Below are 22,687 nucleotides of genomic sequence, written 5' to 3'. Positions count from 1 at the left end.
AACAATTGCAAAATACATGAATTTGGAAAATATTTGACTTTTGCCATATATCTATATCTATATATATATCTGTCCTTGATTCTATTTACAAAAACATCTTAATTAATGGCTCTTCCCAATTTATTAAGAAGAATATACAATTTTGTAAACATTTAAAATATTTAAAAAACTTTTTATGGATACACATGTTTAAAAAGGCAAGAAAACACAATGGAAATGATACAAACCAACTTTAAAATACTGAAAGTTGAAAAAACTGGAAAAGGTGGGAAGAGGAGACAAGAGAAGGAAGCATAAGGGATAAGAAATAGTTATTGGCTGGGTCTATAAGGATTTATTTTTTAATATCTGTTAAATCTAGGTGGGGAATTTAAATCTCAGTGGTGGGTGTCATTATTTTCTTTACTTTTCAGTTATTTTGAAGTTCTTTCACTTAAAAAAAATTTATCCTTCCTCATTGTTGAAAGTGTCCTTGGTTTTTTTAAGATTTTCCAACTAAATACACAGTATTCTCTGCTGCTCCTTTTTAGAGAACTGAGGAGAAACTTTAATCCCAGAATTGTAATCATCATTATTAAATCCAATGTGCAAGAGCACACATAAAACAACAAGCAATATTAATAATCCGCCCATAAACCAGCCACACCGGTGATACATCAAATGTATATATATTAGCCTCAGGCACTTCAGCCCTACTCAAGCCCTTGAACCCTTTTATCTGCTTCCTTTTCCTTGAACTTTGAGAAGAAAAATAAAGGTTAAACAAGTATATAAATATTCAAATGTCCAAAATCATGTCAACCTGCATTTTAAAATATGGTCACTGTAAAAAAAAGGTTGATTTGATTGAGTAAAGATTTGTAGTACTCACTGTAAATGAATCCCTGTTGGAGAGCAGTAGGACCAGGTGCTGTCCCTGCCTAAGTGAACAAAAAGAGAATCATAATGATAGAGTTGAAATTAGGCAGATAGTTTGGGCATTTTCAAATTAAAATGTCATCCAATTTTAATTTTAATTTTAATTTTTTTTTTTGCGGTACGCCAGGCTCTCACTGTTGTGGCCTCTCCCGTTGCGGAGCACAGGCTCCAGACACGCAGGCTCAGTGGCCATGGCTCACGGGCCCGGCTGCTCTGTGGCATGTGGGATCTTCCCGGACCGGGACACGAACTCGTGTCCCCTGCATCGGCAGGAGGACTCTCAACCACTGCGCCACCAGGGAAGCCCCAATTTTAATTTTTATGTAATCTTCTTTGTGATTTTCCAGTAGCTTGTTCTCAGAAAAGCTGCAGGCTACTTAACAGACTGAAGCGAAGAATGAGTGACAGTGGGACGAAGAACACTTACAATTTACACAGTTTAAAGGAGGAGGTTTGTCATTTTCCATTTGTGTAGGTTATATAAATTTCTTCAACTTTTAAAAAACCTACAATTAAAGGTGTGCTAAACATTGTCCATAACTCTAAATTTCATCTAAATTTTCAGCTCTATTTCTATTTTTATAATTTAATTTTATTTTTTATACAGCAGGTTCTTATTAGTTATCAATTTTATACATATTAGTGTATATATGACAATCCCAACCTCCTAATTCATCCCAGCAGCACCTCCCCGCCACCCCTGCTTTCCCCTGTTGGTATCCATACTTTTGTTCTCTACATCTGTGTCTCTATTTCTGCCTTGCAAACTGGTTCATCTGTACCATTTTTCTAGATTCCACATATATGCGTTAATATACGATATTTGTTCTTCTCTTTCTGACTTACCTCGCTCTGTATGACAGTCTCTAGGTCCATCCACGTATCTACAAATGACCCAATTTCATTCTTTTTATGGCTGAGTAATATTCCATTGTATATATGTACCACATCTTTATCCATTTGTCTGTTGATGGTCATTTAGCTTGTTTCCATGACCTGGCTATTGTAAATAGTGCTGCAATGAACATTGGGGTGCATGTGTCTTTTTTTTTTGTGGTACATGGGCCTCTCACTGTTGTGGCCTCTCCTGTTGTGGAGCACAGGCTCCAGACGTGGAGGCTCAGTGGCCATGGCTCATGGGCCCAGCCGCTCCGCAGTATGTGGGATCTTCCCAGACTGGGGCACGAACTGGTGTCCGCTGCATCGGCAGGTGGACTCTCAACTACTGCTCCACCAGAGAAGCCCCATATCTCTTTTTGGATTATGGCTTTCTCTGGGTACATGCTCAAGAGTGGGATTGCTGGGTCATATGGTAGTTCTATTTTTAGTTTTTTAAGAAACCTCCATACTGGCTGTATCAATTAACATTCCCACCAACAGTGCAAGAGGGTTCCCTTTTCTCCACATCCTCTCCAGCATTTGTCGTTCGTAGATGTTCTGATGATGCCCATTCTAACTGGTGTGAGGTGATGCCTCATTGTAGTTTTCATTTGCATTTCTCTAATAACTAGTGATGTTGAGCAGCTTTTCATGTGCTTCTTGGCCATCTGTATGTCTTCTTTGGAGAGATGTCTATTTAGGTTTTCTGCCCATTTCTTCATTGGGTTATTTGTTTTTAATATTGAGCTGCATGAGCTGTTTATATATTTTGGAGATTAATCCTTTGTCAGCTGCTTCATTTCCAACTATTTTCTCCCATTCTGAGGGTTGTCTTTTCATCTTGTTTATAGTTTCCTTTGCTGTGCAAAAGCTTTCAAGTTTCATTAGGTCCCATTTGTTTATTTTTGTTTTTATTTCCATGACTCTAGGAGGTGGGTCAAAAAAGATCTTGCTGTGATTTATGTAAAAGAGTGTTCTTCCTATATTTTCCTCAAAGAGTTTTAGAGTATCCAGTCTTATATTTAGGTCTTTAATCCATTTTGAGTTTAATTTTGTGTATGGTGTTAGGGAGTGTTCTAATTTCATTCTTTTACATGTAGCTGTCCAGTTATCCCTGCACCATTCACTGAAGAGACTGTCTAATTTCCATTGTATATCCTTGCCTCCTTTGTCATAGATTAGTTGACCATAGTTGTGTGGGTTTATCTCTGGGCTTTCTATCCTGTTCCGCTGATCTATATTTCTTTTTTTGTTCCAGTACCATATTGTCTTGATTACTGTAGCTTTGTAGTATATCTAAAGTCAGAGAGTCTGAGTCCTCCAGCTCTGTTTTTCTCCCGCAAGATTGCTTTGGCTATTCGGGGTTTTTTGTGTCTCCATACAAATTTTAGGATTTCTTGTTCTAGTTCTGTAAAAAATGCCATTAGTAATTTGATAGGGATTGCACTGAATCTATAGATTTCTTTGTGTAATAGAGTCATTTTCACAATATTGATTCTTCCAATACAAGAACATGGTATATTTCTCCATCTGTTTGTGTCATCTTTTATCTCTTTCATCAGTGTCTTATAGTTTTCTGAGTATAGGTCTTTTACCTCGTTAGGTAGGTTTATTCTTAGGTATTTTATTCTTTTTGTTGCAGTGGTGAATGGGAGTGTTTCCTTAATTTCTCTTTCTGATCATTTGTTGTTAGTGTATAGGAATGCAAGAGATTTCGGTGCATTAATTTTGTATCCTGCAACTTTACCAAATTCATTGATTAGCTCTAGTAGTTTTCTGGTGGCATCTTTAGGATTCTCTGTGTATAGTATCACGTCATCTGCAAAGAGTGACAGTTTTACTTCTTCTTTTCAAATTTGTATTCCTTTTATTTCTTTTTCTTCTCCGATTGACAGGGCTAGGACTTCCAAAACGATGTTGAACCATAGTGGTGAGAGTGGACATCCGTGTTTTGTTCCTGATCTTAGAGGAAATGCTTGCAGTTTTTCACCATTGAGAATGATGTTTCCTGTGGGTTTGTTGTATATGGCCTTTATTATGTTGCGGTGGGTTCCCTCAATGCCCACTTGCTGGATAGTTTTTATCATAAATGGGTGTTAAATTTTGTCAAAAGCTTTTTCTGCATCTATTGAGATGATCATATGGTTTTTATTCTTACATTTGCTAATATGGTGTATCACATTGATTGATTTGCATATATTGAAGAATCCTTGCATCCCTGGGATAAACCCCACTTGATCATGGTGTATGATCCCTTTAATGTGTTGTTGGATTCTGTTTGCTAGTATTTTGTTGAGGATTTTTGCATCTATATTCATCAGTGATATTGGTCTATAATTTTCTTTTTTTGAAGTATCTTTCTCTGGTTTTGGTATCATGGTGATGGTGGCCTCGTGGAGTGAGTTTGGGAGTGTTCCTTCCTCTGCAGTTTTTTGGAAGAGTTTGAGAAAGATTGGTGTTAGCTCTTCTCTACATGTTTGATATAATTCACTGGTGAAGCCATCTGGTCCTGGACTTTTGTTTTTGGGAAGATTTTTAATCACAGTTTCAATTTCATTACTTGTGATTGGTCTGTTCATATTTTATCTTTTTTCCTCGTTCAGTCTTGGAAGGTGATACCTTACTAAGAATTTGTCCATTTCTTCCAGGTTGTCCATTTTATTGGCATAGAGTTGCTCGTAGTAGTCTTATGATGCTTTGTATTTCTGTGGTGTCCGTTGTAACTTCTCCTTTTTCATTTCTAGTCTTATTGAGTTGAGTCCTTTCTCTCTTTTTCTTGATGAGTCTGGCTAAAGGTTTATCCATTTTGTTTATCTTCTCAAAGAACCAGCTTTTAGTTTTATTGACCTTTGCTATTGTTTTCTTTGCTTCTATTTCATTTATTTCTGCTCTGATCTTTATGATATCTTTCCTTCTACTAACTTTGGGATTTGTTTGTTCTTTTTGTAGTTCCTTTAGGTGTAAGGTTAAATTGTTTATTTGAGATTTTTCTTGTTTCTTGATGTAGCATTGTATTGTTATTAACCTCCCTCTTAGAACTGCTTTTGCTGCATCCCATAGCTTTTGGATTGTCTTGTTTTCATTGTCATTTGTCTCTAGGTATTTTTTTGTTTTCCTCTTTCATTTCTTCAGTGATCTCTTGGTTACTTAGTAGCATATTGTTTAGCCTCCATGTGTTTGTGTTTTTAAAGTTTTTTTCCCTGTAATTTATTTCTAATCTCATAGTGTTGTGGTTGGAAAAGATGCTTGATATGATTTCAATTTTCTTAAATTTACTGAGAATTGATTTGTGACCCAAGATGTGATCTATCCTGAAGAATGTTCTGTGTGCACTTGAGAAGAAAGTGTAATCTGCTGTTTTTGGATGGAATGTCCTACAAATACCAATTAAATCTATCTGGTCTATTGTGTCATTTAAAGCTTGTGTTTCCTTATTAATTTTCTGTCTGGATGATCTGTCCATTGGTGTAAGTGAGGTGTTAAATTCCCCCACTGTTATTGTGTTACTGTCGATTTCCTCTTTTATAGCTGTTAGCATTTGCTTATTGTATTGAGGTGCTCCTATGTTGGGTGCATATATATTTATAATTGTTATATCTTCTTCTTGGATTGATCCCTTGATCATTATGTAGTGTCCTTCCTTGTCTCTTGTAACATTCTTTATTTTAAAGTCTATTTTGTCTGATATGAGAATTGCTACTCCAGCTTTGTTTTGATTTCCATTTGCATGGAATACCTTTTTCCACCCCCTCACTTTCAGCCTGTATGTGTCCCTAGGTCTGAAGTGGGTCTCTTGTAGACAGCATATATATATATATATATATATATATATATATATATATATATATGTCTTGTTTTTGTATCCATTCAGTGAGCCTGTATCTTTTGGTTAGAGCATTTAACCCATTCATATTTAAGGTAATTATCAATATGTATATTCCTATTACCATTTTCTTAATTGTTTGGGGTTTGTTTTTGTAGGTCCTTTTCTTCTCTTGTGTTTCCCATTTAGAGAAGTTCCTTTAGCATTTGTTGTAGAGCTGGTTTGGTGGTGCTGAATTCTCTTAGCTTTTGCTTGTCTGTAAAGCTTTTGATTTCTCCATGAAATCTAGAGAGATCCTTGCTAGTTATAGTAATCTTGGTTGTAGGTTCTTCCCTTTCATCACTTTAAATATACCATGCCACTCCCTTCTGGCTTTTAGAGTTTCTGCTGAGAAATCAACTGTTAACCTTATGGGAGTTCCCTTGTATGTTATTTGTCATTTTTCCCTTGTTACTTTTAATAATTGGGTTTTTTTGTTGTTTTTAATTTTTGTCAGTTTGATTACTATGTGTCTTGGATTGTTTCTCCTTGGGATTATCGTGCCTGAGACTCTGCACTTCCTGGACTTGGGTGGCTCTTTCCTTTCCTATGTTGGGGAAGTTTTTGACTATAAGCTCTTCAAATATTTTTTCGGGTCCTTTCTCTCTCTCTTCTCCTTCTGGGACCCGTATAATGCAAATGTTGGTGCATTTAATGTTGTCACAGAGGTCTCTTCAGCTGTCATTTCTTTGTATTCTTTTTTCTTTATTCTGTTCTTTGGCATAAATTCCACCATTCTGTCTTCCAGGTCACTTATCCATTCTTCTGCCTCAGTTATTCTGGTATTGATTCCTTCTAGTGTATTTTTCATTTCAGTTATTGTATTGTTCATCTCTGTTTGTTTGTTCTTTAATTTTTCTAGGTCTTTGTTAAACATTTCTTGCATTTTCTAGATCTTTGCCTCCATTATTTTCCAAGGTTCTGGATCATCTTCACTATCATTATGATGAATTATTTTTCTGGAAGGTTGCCTATCTCCACTTCATTTAGTTGTTTTTCTGGGGTTTTATCTTGTTCCTTCATTTGGTACATAGCCCTCTGTCCTTTCATTTTGTCTGTCTTTCTCTGAATGTAGTTTTCATTCCACAGGCTGTAGGATTGTAGTTCTTCTTGCTTCTGCTATCTGCCCTGTGGTGGATGAGGCTATCTAAGAGGGCTGTGCAAGCTTCCTGATGGGAGGGACTGGTGGTAGGTAGAGCTGGATGTTGCTCTGGTGGGCAGAGCTCAGTTAAACTTTAATCCACTTGTCTGCTGATGCATGGGGCTGAGTTCCCTCCCTTTTGGTTGTTTGGCCTGAGGCGTCCCAGCACTGGAGCCTACAGGCCCTTTGGTGGAGCTAATGGTGGACTCTGGGAGGGCTCACACCAAGGAGTGCTTCCCAGAACTTCTGCTGCCAGTGTCCTTGTCCCCATGGTGAGGCACAGCTCCTCTGACCTCTGCAGGAGACCCTCCAACACTAGCAGGTAGGTCTGGTTCAGTCTCCCCTGGGGTCACTCTTCCTTCCCCTGGGTCCCAGTGTGCATACTACTTTGTGTGCCCTCCAAGAGTGGAGTCTCTGTTTCCCACAGACCTGTTGAAGTCCTGCTATCAAACCCTGCTAGCCTTCAAAGTCTGATTCTCTGGGAATTCCTCCTCCCATTGCCGGACCCCCAGGTTAGGAAGCCTGACATGGGGCTCAGAACCTTCACTCCAGTTGGTGGACTTCTGTGGTATAACTGTTCTCCAGTTTGTGAGTCACCCACCCAGCAGTTATGGGATTTGATTTTATTGTGATTGCACCCCTCCTCCTGTCTCATTGCAGCTTCTCCTTTTTCTTTGGATGTGGGGTATATTTTCTGGTGAGTTCAGTCTTCCTGTCAATGATTGTTCAGCAGTTAGTTGTGATTCTGGTGCTCTCGCAAGAGGAAGTGAGCGCATGTCCTTCTACTCTGTCATCTTGACTTAAAACTCCTCTCAGCTCTATTTCTATTAATAGGAGAAGTTGTCAGATAAAAGAACATTAATTTCAGGACCAGTTATTTAGACTCATGTTAATAATGTTTAACACACTGTTCACAGTATACTAAAATATTCTGTTCACAAAACAGAGTTGGCAAAGTATCAGCATCACTCCAGCCTCAGTTGATTTACTGCCTTTCACACAAGAGATGTGTGTATTTCAACCAAAGTACGAATTAAGTACATACTTGCTAAATGTCATATTTACAAGGTCAAAAACTAAACTTCCTCATCAAAAATGTTAAGGAATGAACATCTTAGAAGTATTTCTTAATAATTCAGGTTCCCAATAATGATGTCTTTAATATTAGAAATTAAAATTAAATTAGTAGTGTTCAAAGTTGTAACATAAGCAAATTAAATTGAAGAATTTTAATACTTAATTTCTTTAAATTTTATTATTTACCATACTTGTTCACTTGTAATAATGGACAAAATAATGACACTCAATTTAGCACTATTTGACCTACATTTTTAAGTTCTTATAGTGAAGTGTACTATTTGTATTTTTTAAATATCATTTATAGTGACTGGTAAAAATAATAAAGAACATATTTTTTGAAAAAAAATTGTATGTTTTCTACATTTTTCCATCACTTCATTGACACTCTAAGAAACATCTAAGGCATATGAATTCACACTTTTTAGAAAAAATTACAAAAGTGTATCTTAATTTTTTTCTTTTTTTAATATTTAAAATATTCAATTTATTTAAACTAAAAACAAAAAAAACCCAGTTCATCCATTTCTCCCTTTTCCATCTACCCCACCCCCCCAACCTCTGGGGAACCAATCTGTTTTCTGTATCATAAGCTTAGATTATCTATCTCCCTCTCCATCTTTCTATCAATATAGATAGATAGATAGGTAGATAATTTTAGATTCCACATATAAAAGAGATCATTAGGTACTTGTCTTACTCTGCCTGACTTATGTCACTTAGTATAATGTCCTTGAGGTCCATCCATCTTGTCACAAGTGGCAAGATTTCACTCTTTTTCATGGCTAAATAATATTCCATTGAAGATATATATCACATCTTCTTTCATCCATCAATGGACACTTAGATTGTTTCCATGTCTTGGCTCTATAAATAATGCTACAATGAACATGGGGATATATACATACATGCATGTGCATATATTTTTTTCAAATTAGTGTTTTCATTTTCTTCAGATAAATACCCAGAAGTGGAATTGCTGGGTCATATAGTAGTTCCGTTTTTAATTTTTTGAGGAACCTCCATACTGTTTTCCATAGTAGCTGTACCAATTTACATTCCCACCAACAGTATGCAAGGCTTCCCTTTTCTCCACATCTTTGTCAACACTCATTATTACTAGTCTTTTTGATAACAGCCATTCTAATAGGTATGGGGTAATACCTCATTGTGTTCCCAGCATGCTTTTGATATGTAAACTAAGCAATTGAGAGCCATGCCTCCTTTATCTGGTCATACCACCCAGGAGGCAGTATTTCTCTGATTTAATCATCCCAGGGCCAGGTAGCAGGTAACTAAGGACCACCTTAGAGCTTACAGCCTGCCAAAATTTTTCAAACAAGCCAAACCTGATCTATTTACAATGCCCTACCTTGCCTTTCTCTCAGAAAATCCAAGCCTACATGCCCCCCTCACCTCTGCCCCTTCTGGCTCCTGACCCATGCTAGTGTTTTCTCATGTTGCTCTTCATGTTATGCCATGCCTTCTGTTTCCAGGGCCTATAAGTATAATAAACTTTGTTTTTCTGAGCTTCTCCTGGGTCTCTTCTTGTGGCTGTACCTGAATGACCATCACAGAACACAGAACATGATGTTTATGTTTCACTTGTTTTCCTGTTTTATACATGCAGTATTACTGCTAATTGTCCATCCATATCTAGTCTCTCTTGCTACGTTTTAATAATAGGTAGTACTGGGTTTAGCTGGCCTGTGACTGCCTGGCTAGAGGTGACATTTCCTAGCCTCCCTTGCAGCTGGATGTGGCCCTGTGATTAGGTTTTTGCCCAACTTATCACACAGATGAGAAATAAACTTGTTTTTGTTCATCTAAAAGGCAAAACTCGGAACAGCATCTAGGAAGTATATAGAAGTGAGTTTCAATTAAATATGGAAAATTACTTTCTAACAATGGCATGCTTTAGAGGTTACTGCCCTTCCAACACTATATCTTCTTTTCCATCAAAGGTTGGGTAACAACCTTTGCTCCAACAACAAGACGGAAGGAGCAATTTCTAAACTGAATAAAACTTTGGAATATATGGACCTTAATGGTTCTTCCAGTCCTAGTATTCTACAATTCTAAGCCAGATAGGAAAAGAAAAGTTGGGACAAGGGAGAGAAAGTAGGAGGCAGGAAAAAAGAGCCAGACAGAATGAGGCAAAGGAAAGGAAGGGGTAAGGAAAAGGCAACTTTTAGAACCAAGGAATAGATTACTGGGAAATACACTGAGTACCTAGAAAAAATTTTCTTTAATTAGCATTTTTATACAATACCAAATTTCACATATCCTTACCCTTTTTAAAAAACAAAGAAATAACCACAAAATCTTTCAAACAAATATATTTGAAAATCTAGAGGGCAAGCTCTAGATTCAGAGTACAGAAAAAATTATGTCCCATGGTTGTGAGATTAATCTATTGGAATTGAAGATTCCTCTTATTCATCATTTATAGTAGTTTTAGATGATTTGATTGATTCATGTTATAATCATGGGATAATTTACTATCCTAATTTATAACATGACATCTGTTGACATTTGCCATACTTATATTTATATCTGCACTTTACAGATTCTGTCACTTCACAGACATCTTAGTTAACAGTTCCCTCCAAGTTGTTAATAAGTTTAATTAAAGCAAATAAGGTAAAGGACTTTTTCACACTCATCCTTCTACTGTCTCTAGTGCCTAACACAATGCCATTATTATAAGTATGGCTCAGAAATACTTCTATGCAATGATCGTTTATTAGCCCCACTGTGTTGCTGCCAATGCTCTGGGCACTGGAAGCAATGCAGCATGGTGGTTAAGATTGCAGACTTCCAGGTCAGATGAGTCTGTGTTTGAATCCCTGCTCTGATACTTAGTGTACCTCAGTTTTTTATACCTCACCTGTAAAATGAACAAAATAATAATACTTCCTTCCCAGGTGAAGACAATAAGGTAATATGTACAATATGCTTAGCATAGCCTGGCATACTGTAAGTCCCCAATAAATGTTATTTATAAGTCAATCACATAGTATCTATAAAATGATGTCAAGGGCTCCCCTGGTGGTGCAGTGGTTGAGAGTCCGCCTGCCAATGCAGGGGACACGGGTTCATGCCCCAGTCCGGGAAGATCCCACATGCTGCGGAGCAGCTGGGCCCGTGAGCCATGGCTGTTGAGCCTGCACATCCGGAGCCTGTGCTCCGCAATGGGAGAGGCCACAACAGTGAAAGGCCCACATACCGCAAAAAAAAAAAAAAAAAATGATGTCAATAATACAACCATTCATATTATAACCTATGTACTATAATTCACTGCATAAATATTCCATGAGGAAAGGACTGTTTGCCAGTTTTTTTTTTCATTACTGTATCACCAGTGCCTAAAACAATGCCTGGTACATAGTAAGTACTAAAAAAAGTATTTTAAATAAATAAATCAGTATTCATGACATATTTTTACATTAAAGTAATTTAATTTTCCTTATTACAGGCATTCATTTCAAGAATTATAAACCACATGGACCAATGCTCTATTAAGATTAAACGAAGCAGGACTTCTAACATATCAAGATAATCTAGTTCCTTCCAAGATCCTGCCTTAGAAAGACAATATAGGCAATAACTACTTACAGTAAAATGCCTACCTTTATATAATCTAAATAATAAAATCTTCAAAGTGGCAATAAATGTGGTTGAGCTAATGAAGCATACCATTAAGACATTCAGAGAAGCCTTAACACATAAGAACTTGAAAACCCCAAATGATAAATTCTTGATATTCTTATTACTCTCAGGACTACACAAGACAAATTCTTTTAACAGAAGAAATTAAAATGCTAATGATTTCAATCTTATCTCCCAACAACATACTTTAGTAGTTCCTGATATATGGCAAAATAGCTTATGCACATTTGTTTTTCCATTCAGTCCTCCAGAAAATTTGCCAAAATGTAGGGTTCCAGGTGGAACAAAAGAAAGAAAACGTGAAGAATTTGAATAACCCATAGGATTTATATTTAAGAACTATACAATGACTGTGCTGGAGATGTGAAAATAAAATGGACACCAAACACTTCTCTCTGCCAGATTTTCCTTCTCCCTTTTTCTCAGAACCCTCATTGCCTTTGAAGTACTGCTCCTCACCCTTCAAACTATGTGGTTCTGGCAGGGCTGGCAATGACAGTGTCACAGCCTCCTTACATACTGAAGCAGGAAGAAGAAACCTGCTTCCTTTAAGGTGGCTAAGTTAGGACTGTTGTAAATTTCCAATTGCCTGAGTCACCTCCCTCACCACCACCTCATAAAGGAAGCCCCTCTCTATAGGAGGAAAGAACAACACAGATACACATAGATGTGGAAAGGATTTAGAGGTGAATGGGGGGAGGGGTAGGACATGGAGGTGTAAGAAGAGAAAAGAGCAAGAGGCAAATACTTGTTGACATCACCTCTAATCTTTGGATTGAGGCAAACTGAAGTAGGCCAGCTCGTTCACCTCTGATCTTCTGAAGTATCTGAGCCAACAATTCTTTCTTTCTGATCAAATTTCCTTGAGTTGTATTTCTTTCACTTATAAATAAAAGAATTCTGATGAATACAGGAGACTTTCAATTTACTTAGTCACAGAATATCTAGAGGCACAGTATAAATTTATAAATCAAAATATTTAAAGTCTTATAAATACTCAAGATTTTTTACTTGTTTTCAACTTTTGTTTTCTATTTTTAATGTTTTATGCCTTTATATGATTAAAACTACAAAATATTTGGGTTTTACTCATTGAAACTATTCTCCTCGAGATGTGAATGTCCACACAATTAATAAGAATGAAGAAAATAACTGATTCATTTTGAAGAAATTATCTTAGCAACTCAAGTTAATATAGTTATTAAGTTATCAACAGAAGCAGCACAGGGATTAAAGAGCATGGACTTTAAAAACCAGACTTCTTGAATTCAAATTTAGACTCTGTTACTTACTAGCTGTGAAGCCTTGGTTAAGTTATTCAACATATATGTTTCCTCACCTGTAAAATGTATTATGGTATGGCTAAAGGATTTAACATGTGAAAAGTGCTTAGAATAGCATTTGACACAATGTAAGCATTGTGTAAACTAATGTAAGCATTGTTGGTCATTATTGCTGCTGTTGTTATCTAAAACAACTGATGCTCAATTAGCAGATCTCAGGTTTCACCAGCATGACTTGGCAAAAATAATACAGTGCTTTAAAACACCTCTTTGATTGGCTTATTTTATCATCTCATACTTTGCTTCAAAGAAAAAAATGAGGATCAGAACTGCCCAATAGATGCACAAAAGTTCAGGTGTACACATCCAAATTGATGAAGCATTTTAGCAATGTTAGTAATGCCAAAGCCAAGAATAGCATGGTGGTTCCCTCTGCCACTTACCCTTTTTCCTCTAAGGGAAAGGAATGCAATGGAAAGCAAATTATCTGACTGGGAGCTTGGGACTTGAGACAGAAAGAACCTAATGCTGATTGCTTCTGCGTGTTTTCTATGACAATATGTTCAAAAAAATTTTTTGCACTGTGATTCTAGAGATCTCATGCTCAAATATGCAGAGGAGCAGGCATGCACTGTAACTATGAGAAGCACTCTGTGTAAGCAGTTAAATTCAAAATTGTAAAAACACACTGTAAGTAAAAAAATGGAAAAACCAAACCAAAACAAACAAACAAACAAAAAAGACCAATCTGCTCGTCATATTCAGCTATTTAGATGCCTGGTTATATACTCAAAGGTGAATAGTGATTTCATCTGGGTAGTAATATTACTTGATTTTTATTTGTATATGTGCCTTTTATTATTTCCTAAGTGTTTCACAATGTATATGATTTCCTTTTATCATCAAAGGAGAAAAGTACACAAAATATGTGATTTTTTTAAAAAAACTATAGGTTCAGTGACTCAGCTACACCTAACTGAATTTGCTAACTTGTTACATCTAAGAAAATCATAAAACAAGCTTTGTGATAAGAGGACAGAAATGAATAAGCACTTTAAGGAACAACTTTTACCAAAAGAAAGAGAAATCTGTGGATGAGGTTAATTTGAGGAGGTGAAGTACATACTTAGATGACTGGCTGCCACAGAGGAAAGTCCAATATAGCATTTTCACCAGGCAAAATGTGAAGGGATTCAAATAGACTGAATGTGGTAGGTGCTTTTTTTTTTTTTTTTTTTTTTTTTTTTTTTTTTCTTTTTGTGGTATGCGGGCCTCTCACTGTTGTGGCCTCTCCCGTTGCGGAGCACAGGCTCCGGACGCGCAGGCCCAGAGGCCATGGCTCACGGGCCCAGCCGCTCCGCGGCATATGGGATCCTCCCAGACCGGGGCACGAACCCGTATCCCCTGCATCGGCAGGCGGACTCTCAACCACTGCGCCACCAGGGAGGCCCGGTAGGTGCTTTTTAAGTGTAGTAAAATTGTATTTAACAATCCAAAATGACTACCTAAAGAATTATTTATTTCTTTAAAGCTATAGCCATGCAGTTTGTCTCTAAACCATAATCCTTGACTGAGCATCTTTACAGATATCAATATTGTTTGTCCAGCACAGTACGGGTCAGAAGAATCCATACACCCTTGTCTGGACTTTGTGTAGAAATGGGCGAAGCCCTGGATGGAGTTAAATAGATGGCTTTAAATTTTTAAAGTTTCAAGCTTAAAACAAATGCTTTGGAACTCAGAACTCATCACATTAGGAAATTACCTTCTAAACTTTTTTGCTTGTTAACTCAAAGACAAAGTCTATAAAATGTAAGGGGTGTGTGTGTGTGTGTATGTGTGTATAGAACTTACTTAGTGGAGTTGAACTAGAATCATAAGTATCCTAACTACACTAGAAGCTCTCTATAATTTTGAGAACTGTGGGACTAGTTTCATGAAAAAACACCAATCATGATGAATTTAAATCAGGAAGTGAGTCAGCCTTAAGGAAATATCATATTCTCAATCACCTGTGTGATTCTGTATTTTAGTGGAAATGCACAGTCTACCTACTTTAACGTTTCTAACTTCATATGAGGTCTACAATAATAAATATGGGTGGGACTTATGCATATTTTTCAAACCAAATAGAATAAGAGTTTAATGATTTTTTAACATCTTTATTGGAGTATAATTGCTTTATGAGTTTAATGATTTTTAAAACTATTTGGAAAGTTAGCCTAAAGCAGTGAGCAGCTCGTGTTTATTAAAAGAGAACTTACGGGGCTTCCCTGGTGGTGCAGTGGTTAAGAATCTGCCTGCCAATGCAGGGGACACGGGTTTGAGCCCTGGTCCGGGGAGATCCCACATGCCATGGAGCAACGAAGCCCGTGCGCCACAACTACTGAGCCTGTGCTCTAGAGCCTGCGAGCCACAACTACTGAGCCTGCGTGCCACAACTACTGAAGCTCGCATGCCTAGAGCCTGTGCTCCGCAACAAGAGAAGCCACTGCAATGAGAAGCCTGCGCACCTCAATGAAGTGTAGCCCCTACTCGCCACAGTGAGAGAAAGCCTGTGCACAGCAATGGAGACCCAACATAGCCAAAAATAAATAAATAAAATAAATTTATTTTTAAAAAAAGAGAGAACTTACGGGCAGAGTTCCACCTCCAGGTGCTGTTTAGTCTTGCTGTTCGAACAAAAATGATTCAATAACTGCAAATAAAAAACAATCATCATATTGAGAAATTTAATCCACAAAGAGTCAAGAAAGGAAACATTTGTAAAGAGTCACATTCTGAAGAATGGAAATCTAGTATCTTATAAAATTAAAGTTTTATATTCAACATTACTGCAAACTATTTCAGAAAACTCGATATAACATTCTTGGGACCTTGTGAATATTAAAAGCTAATTTATATGTTGTCCATACAAAGTAATTGTTTCCTGAAGTGATTTCATTGAAACATTAATTCCGCAGAATTTCTACAGATAGTAGGTATTATATGTGGGAGGCAGCTTAGAATAGTAGTTGACTTCAAATTGTGCCTAAGCCACTTATGTAACCTTGGACAAATTTCTCAAATGTTTTATGCTTCAGTTTCCTAATCTGTCAAATGCAGGTAAAAATGGTATCTACGTCATAGGACTAATATATGAAGTTTTTAGAATAGTGTCTGGCACATAGTAAGTACTCAGTAAATTCTAGTTGCCATTGTTGTTATTAGTATTACTGAAAAGTAGAAAATATGTTTATGTATGTTGGGTTAATAATATGAAACAGATTTCTTTTCTGAAGGATTTGGGAATTACTAATATGCTAATATTCATAGTGACCCTCCAAGGGACAAATAGAGTTTGCAGTGTTTTCCAAACATTTTTTACTGGAACCTTTTTTTTTCCCCCTCAGCATATTTTTCAAAATTAATGTCAATGAACAGACTTGAGGGATTAAATAAATAAAAAGAGAATTTCAAAAAGAATTTTTTAAAAAGATAATACAAACAAATTCATCTACTGTAATCAATCTAGTAAGGAATTTTAAAAATTCCAGTTCTAAAATCAGACAACTTGGCCTTTTGAGTACCAGCTCCATTACTTATGCACTGAGTGATCACAGGCAAGATAATGACCTTCTCTGAGCCTCTGCTTCCTCATTTGTAAAATGGTGATAGTAAAAATACCTATCTCACAGGATTGCAGTGAGGATTAAATGGAACAGTACTTATAAAGTGTTTGCCAGAATGTGGTCAAGCAGGGGACAGAGATTCTGCTCAGGGCCATCCCATGCACTGGCATGTCTCCATTCTTCTATGTCCACATCCAACATGACCTTCTGGTGCCAAATGAGACTTGAGAAGAGAATTCAGAATGTCTCCAAATATTTCTGATTAAGGACACATTATTGCTAGTGGAAGATTTTCTTGAGCGATAACATAAATTCCAACCATAAAAGGCCATGGCATAATAAATCATTCACCTTCTCAGAGCCTTCATGACTGAGCCCTGCTAGGACTATGCCATTACCAAGACTTTGGGGGCCAAAGGAAGCTGCTCAGAGAGCAGCAGCTTCTCCTGCTCTGTGTGTGCTTGCTTCTGCCAGATTTCTGTATTCTTTGTCATTACAAATTGGGCAATTAATATAATTTATTATATTGGGGTTTGAGTGGCACAGCGGAGGGGGGTTCTTTCTATCTGTAGCTAAACAGAAATATTACAGCAAAACAGTGCCTCAACATAAGCACAAAATGAGTATTAATTGTTAGTTATCATTCCCATTCAGAGTTGGACCCAAGGTTTATGGGGCCAGAAGCTTAATAATGTGGGAGGACCCTGTCTGAAAAAAATTCAAAATTATCAAAACAAAAGTAGACACAGGACATTAGAAGGGAACCATGCAAGTAAGGGGCCCTGAAGCATAAGTTTCATTAGCTTTATAGTAAATCCACTCAGGGAACAGAAAAGACATGTTTTTGCCTTTTAGGAGTTTTAAAGATAATAAGGAAAGCAGACATTACCTAAGAATTGAAACAGCAGTCAAAAATAATAGAAGAAATTCAGTTGGGGGTTATGCAAATGTCATGAAGCAGTATATAATAAATTTTTTGATGAATGGCAAAACATAGATATATTATAGGAGTTCAAAAGATAGAGTAATCACCAAGAACTGGATTATCTTAGAAGCCTTCACAGAGGAGGTAACATTTTAGTCAGGTTGAAAAGGGAGGATTTGGGTAGGCAGAAAGAAAGGGAAATTCTATGTGTTCAAAGGTTCAAATCGTTTAAGTTAGAGTGAGCAGACCTGCTTGGTTGAGGCAGAGGTTTCTGGAAGAACAGTAATTGAACACAGTTTGAAAAGCAGCCAATCAAAGGCCTTGGACAGCAGTCTAACAATTTTGGGCTTAACCTTGCAAGCAAAACGGAGCTATTAATCTTCTTGAAAAAATGTAGTGACATAAAGTGGTGTTTTAGGACCACCAGCCAGGTCACTGTGTGTGGGATAAGCAGGATCAGGGAGACGCTGGGAGCAGAAACCCATCAGAAACCATATACTGTAAGTCTAGACAGTCCTCAGGAAGTCATGCTGAGGATGGCAATGAAGGGACATACTCAAGGGATACCCCCAAAGAACAATCAGCAGGATTCGATAACTGTTTGTGGGGGCAAAAAAATGAAGAGGTCAATGATGACATCAGGATCTCAAAGCTGGTAACTTGGAGAATAACAGAAACTGGAAAGTTAGAAATAAAAGTGATTGTGTATAAAGACAAGCTCAGATTCAGGTGTGAGAAGTCTGGGATAAAGAAAGAGTATGTTCAGGTTTTCATGTCCACAACAAAGTGGTAAATATGGTTTCAAGAGAGATTCTGGAGAAAGAATTTCTACTCATTAAATTCTAGTAGTTGAAGAAATGAAAATTTTTAAACAGGGCAATAGCATATCTTGGAAGGTTCTGGATTTGGAGTCAAGAGGCCTCAGATGTAGACACAGGTATGTTTAAGGTAGCCAGACTTCTGGACTCCTCACAGGCAGAGTTCCAATACACTATGATTCCATGAAAAGGTTACCTTATTTTCCCTAACTTATTCAATGAAATCTATAAATTACCAAAACATAAAATATCTGGATGAAAAATCTTTCTCAAAATATATAGCTACATTTTTAGAAATAAGAATCACAAAGCTACCAAAAAGTATTTTAAAGGTACAGTTTTATAGTTCCTAGAACTTAGAGAACACTGTCAATTTAAACTTAAGGATGCATGCTTTACAAATGCCATTAAATACCTGAAACAAATCAATTACCTATATTTATTACTTGAACTAACATTTTCACATGAATTGTTAATACTCTTTCATAGATAATTTCCTTAAATACCTACCAGATATAGACTGTTCATTCCAAAAATCTCAGTTCCAGGCCACACAGTTTTTGACCTCACCTTTCCATGTCACTGCATTTTCAGATACGTGGGACGAGTAGCATGAGGTATTTGGAAACTCTGAGAGGATTAGCAGATACTGTAAGAGAGCACTGCCATATATCACAACATGTGCTCTCTATTTCTCTCAGCTTTGGCATTCAAAATAGAAAATTTCTCACCTTCATACTCCATCAAAAGGCAGTCCTGCTTCGCCTGGTAGTACTGGGGATCATCAAAGAAAGGATCATTCACTTTCATCAGTAAGCCTTGGACCCCAGAATCAAACTTGAGAGTCACAGGGCTGTGCAGCACTGGCAAACTGCACCATGTTGTGGTAATTCTATATTCCAACTGTCAAAATAAGACAGAAAAGCAAATCCCATGGTATACGTAAAGGAATGTTTTTCTTGCTTCCTTGGTCTTGATCAAATTAAACTGAAATAACATTTTTTACTAATATCCTCGGGGCAATCAATACGCCATCATTACATTTTAAGAAATTATATTAATTGTAGTAAGACATTTTTGTGCTGTATTCATGCACAGCAAAATTTGTACAAAAAATATTTTGAGGAATGGCTTTTTGTGACTTAATACATAGGTACTTTTATTTATGTAGTATTTACAATGTTTAATGATGTGAATTTTCTTTTATTCATTTGTTGGGGAAGCAGAAAACTTTCCTTTATTCTTCTAGGTTATTCCAGCTGGTCTAAGAATTAAGTTGACATGAGACAGATTAAAAGGAGAAAATGAAATTTAATTTTGTACATATGGGAACCCCACATACATGAGAGGTTCAAAGACCAAAAGGTAAAATGATGTATAGATGCCATCCTGAGCTAAGGAATGGGATAGGGGCCCAGGGCTTCCAAGGATAGGAGGGTTATTCACAGGACAGTAAGAAGAAAAGCAGAAGTTTGATAATTAGATGTTTGCCCTGCCATATACATGGGGCCACTTAGATAAAATTTATCTCTGGTAATAAATCTTTTCTGGGAAAAATTCCTAATTCAAATTCTTCTGCCTTTCTCTAGTTAAGAGAAAGGCAGTAGTTTCTCTTGAACCTGCAGGGACTCAATTGCCCCCAGCTCAAAACAATCTTCACACAAAAGTGACACATTCTGAGGAGGCTCATTCCGAACCTCTACACATTCCATAAATAATTTTTGAGATCGTATTATGTGTGCAGCTTCTCACTAGGTTGTGCAGAGAAAATTCAAAGTAGAAGATGTAACCCCTGCCCTAAAAGAACATATAATCTTTATAATCAGAAAGAAAGACAAAATGCACATCTAAAAACCAATGAACAGTTCAATGAAGCATAGATTTAGAACCTGGCTGGATAACACAGAAAAGTAATAGAAACACGGAGATAAATATAGGTTGGAGTGGTCAGAAAATGCCTCCTGGGACTTGAGCTGCACATGAAAGGAAAATACATATGTTGAATATAACTATCTTGGATAGTTTATTCTGGGTATTTATTTTACCTATTTCAAGTTTTTTGAGAACAGGAAATAATGATGTTAGTCAGCATTTATTATTCACAGCCCATGCTAGCTTCTGACTTCTACATATCCCCCCAAAATGTAATATTAGAATGTTGTTCTTACCTGGGCATACATTAAATGCTTATTAAGTGTTAATCAATTAATAAAACAAACATTTCTTGTGTAACCACCATCTGCCTTTTCTGTGCTAGATGTTAGAACTCCAAAAACAAAATGCTTCCCTTGCCCTTAGGTAACTCACAATCTGGTGGAAAAGAGAACTGTGAACAACACGTGATAAAACTGTGAAAGGGCTGTAACAGAAGTATGGGAGCACAGAGCAGGAAGCCTCTAGTTCTGTCTGTGGGGATTGGAAGAGTAGACAGTGTCAGCAAAGACATCACAGGAGTTACAACTGAAAGATGTGCTGGAACAGAGCAGGAAAGGACACAAGTGTGATTATGAATGGAGAAAATTGCTTATTAAAAGCAGCATAAGGAGCATGGTGGGTGATGGGGGGATACACTGAGAGAAATGATGCTGGAAGAGGATGAAGATCCTGGAGGCTAACATTAGAGTTTATGCTGAAGCTATGGGAAAACAATGTCCGGTTCTAAGCAGAGAATTTACTGACAAGGTTTATGTTTTAAAAGAATTACTCTGAAGGATGTCTAGAAGAACAAAAATACTCTAAGAAATTTGGAGTCTTATTCAAAATTTAATTTTCTATTCCAATTTCCCCTAACTAAACTGGCAAGTCTTTGTTTTCAAAGTTATAGTCTTTATTTCAAATGACTCTGTGAAATGTCTGAAGAGAAAAGGATCTTAAAGAATAGAATTGAACTCAATTCAGTAACAATGGGACTCTTTATTCCCTCTCTACAACAAAATACTTCTTGAATCTCCTAGTGTTAGGTACACTCATGCATTCTCAATTACTCATTTCTCATTATGTAAAGAAAATTAACCAAAGTGATTCTGATGGAAGGAAAGAAAGCAAAAATTTGAGCCAGTAATATATTAGTGTAAACATTGAATGCTATAGGTTTAAACAGCCATTTAGAAAACTATCTCATCATAAGAGCAAAAGAAATTTGTCCATATATTCAGTGGTATGATTGTTCTTTTGCTCCTAAATATTCTCAAATTATGTCTAGCTCTGAGCTACTTTTGCTTAGAAAAAGAGTTAGAACAATTTTTTTAATGTATTATGTTGAAGGTTTTTTTCCTTTTGTTATAAATAGATTATGTTCTTTCTAATATTCCAAAATGGTCAAAGGCATTTTTCTGGCAACCTGGAAATTTCAGTAAAAATATCATCTTCAGTAAAAATTTAAAATAATCATAATTTTGTAGGAAATTTTAGTTGTTTTCTTATATAGTTTAGAAATATCAAATAACAATAAGAAAATTTATGGAACAAAATGAAATTAATATGTGTGGACAAGAAGAACAAATTTTCTATGCTAGTATTCAAATGTTCTCTGGTCTGAAACTTTTGAAGAGAGCTATCTATTTTATTAAACCCACTTTGTATATAAAGAAAAGCTTAAATACAAAAACAAAACAAAACAATACAAAAACTCCACAACACTATACACAACAGTTTTAGGTACCTTTATGCTCAACTGCTGATGTAATTATGATGTAGCCCCTTGCCTAAAATAGCTTGATGTTTACCAAATTCTCAACTCTTTAAAGTCTTTTTTCTGTTAAATTTATGAAATTCCCATTTGATGCCAGCACTACAAAGAACAGAATTTGGACTGATGAGTTCTGTTTTGTTTTGTTTTAATCAGATTTCCGCAAAGGAATATTATATCAGCTGTAGTAACAGAGAGACATTATTTGGACAAAAACGCTATAACTCCTAAAAGGCAAAACTACATTTTTTCTAAACTGGAAGAAATAAACTTCTAAAGTCAATAAAGAGAAAATAACACTCTTAACAGGCATGTTTTATTGAGCACATAAACTTTCATTGTTAGATTTCTTTTTTAAAAGCCCCTATAGGAAAATCACCAATGATTTTCAAGTGATAATAGGAAACCATTATAGGGGTCCCAGAAGAAGAAGAGAAAAAGAAAGGGACTGAGAAAATATTTGAAGAGATTATAGTTGAAAACTTCCCTAAATTAGGAAAGGAAATAGTCAATCAAGTCCTAGAAATAAAGAGTCCCATACAGGATAAATGCAAAGAGAAGCACACCAAGACACATATTAATAAAACTATCAAAAATTAAATGCAAACAAAAAATATTAAAAGCAGCAAGGGAAAAACAACAAATAACATACAAGGGAATGCCCATAAGGTTAATAGCTGATCTTTCAGAAGAAACTCTGCAAGACAGAGTGGAGTGGCAGGACATATTTAAAGTGATGAAAGGGAAAAACCTACAACCAAGATTACTCTACCCAGCAAGAATCTCATTCAGAGTTGACAGAGAAATTAAAAC

The 22,687-nt window shown here is 36.4% G+C and overlaps 1 long non-coding RNA gene across 1 annotated transcript; it reads right to left on the bottom strand.

Moving 5' to 3' along the window:
* Window positions 1-870: 870 nt before the first annotated feature.
* Window positions 871-19,077, bottom strand: LOC308617087. Its single transcript, XR_014015814.1, has 3 exons — window positions 18,918-19,077; window positions 15,469-15,530; window positions 871-920 (listed from the first exon to the last, which is right to left on the bottom strand). It is a non-coding gene; the product is annotated as an uncharacterized lncRNA (long non-coding RNA).
* Window positions 19,078-22,687: the final 3,610 nt, after the last annotated feature.

Source organism: Mesoplodon bidens, assembly GCF_964165515.1.
Source record: "Mesoplodon bidens genome assembly, chromosome: 1".
NCBI classification, from domain to species: Eukaryota; Metazoa; Chordata; class Mammalia; order Artiodactyla; family Ziphiidae; genus Mesoplodon; species Mesoplodon bidens.
This window is presented reverse-complemented; position numbering and strand designations above follow the sequence as displayed.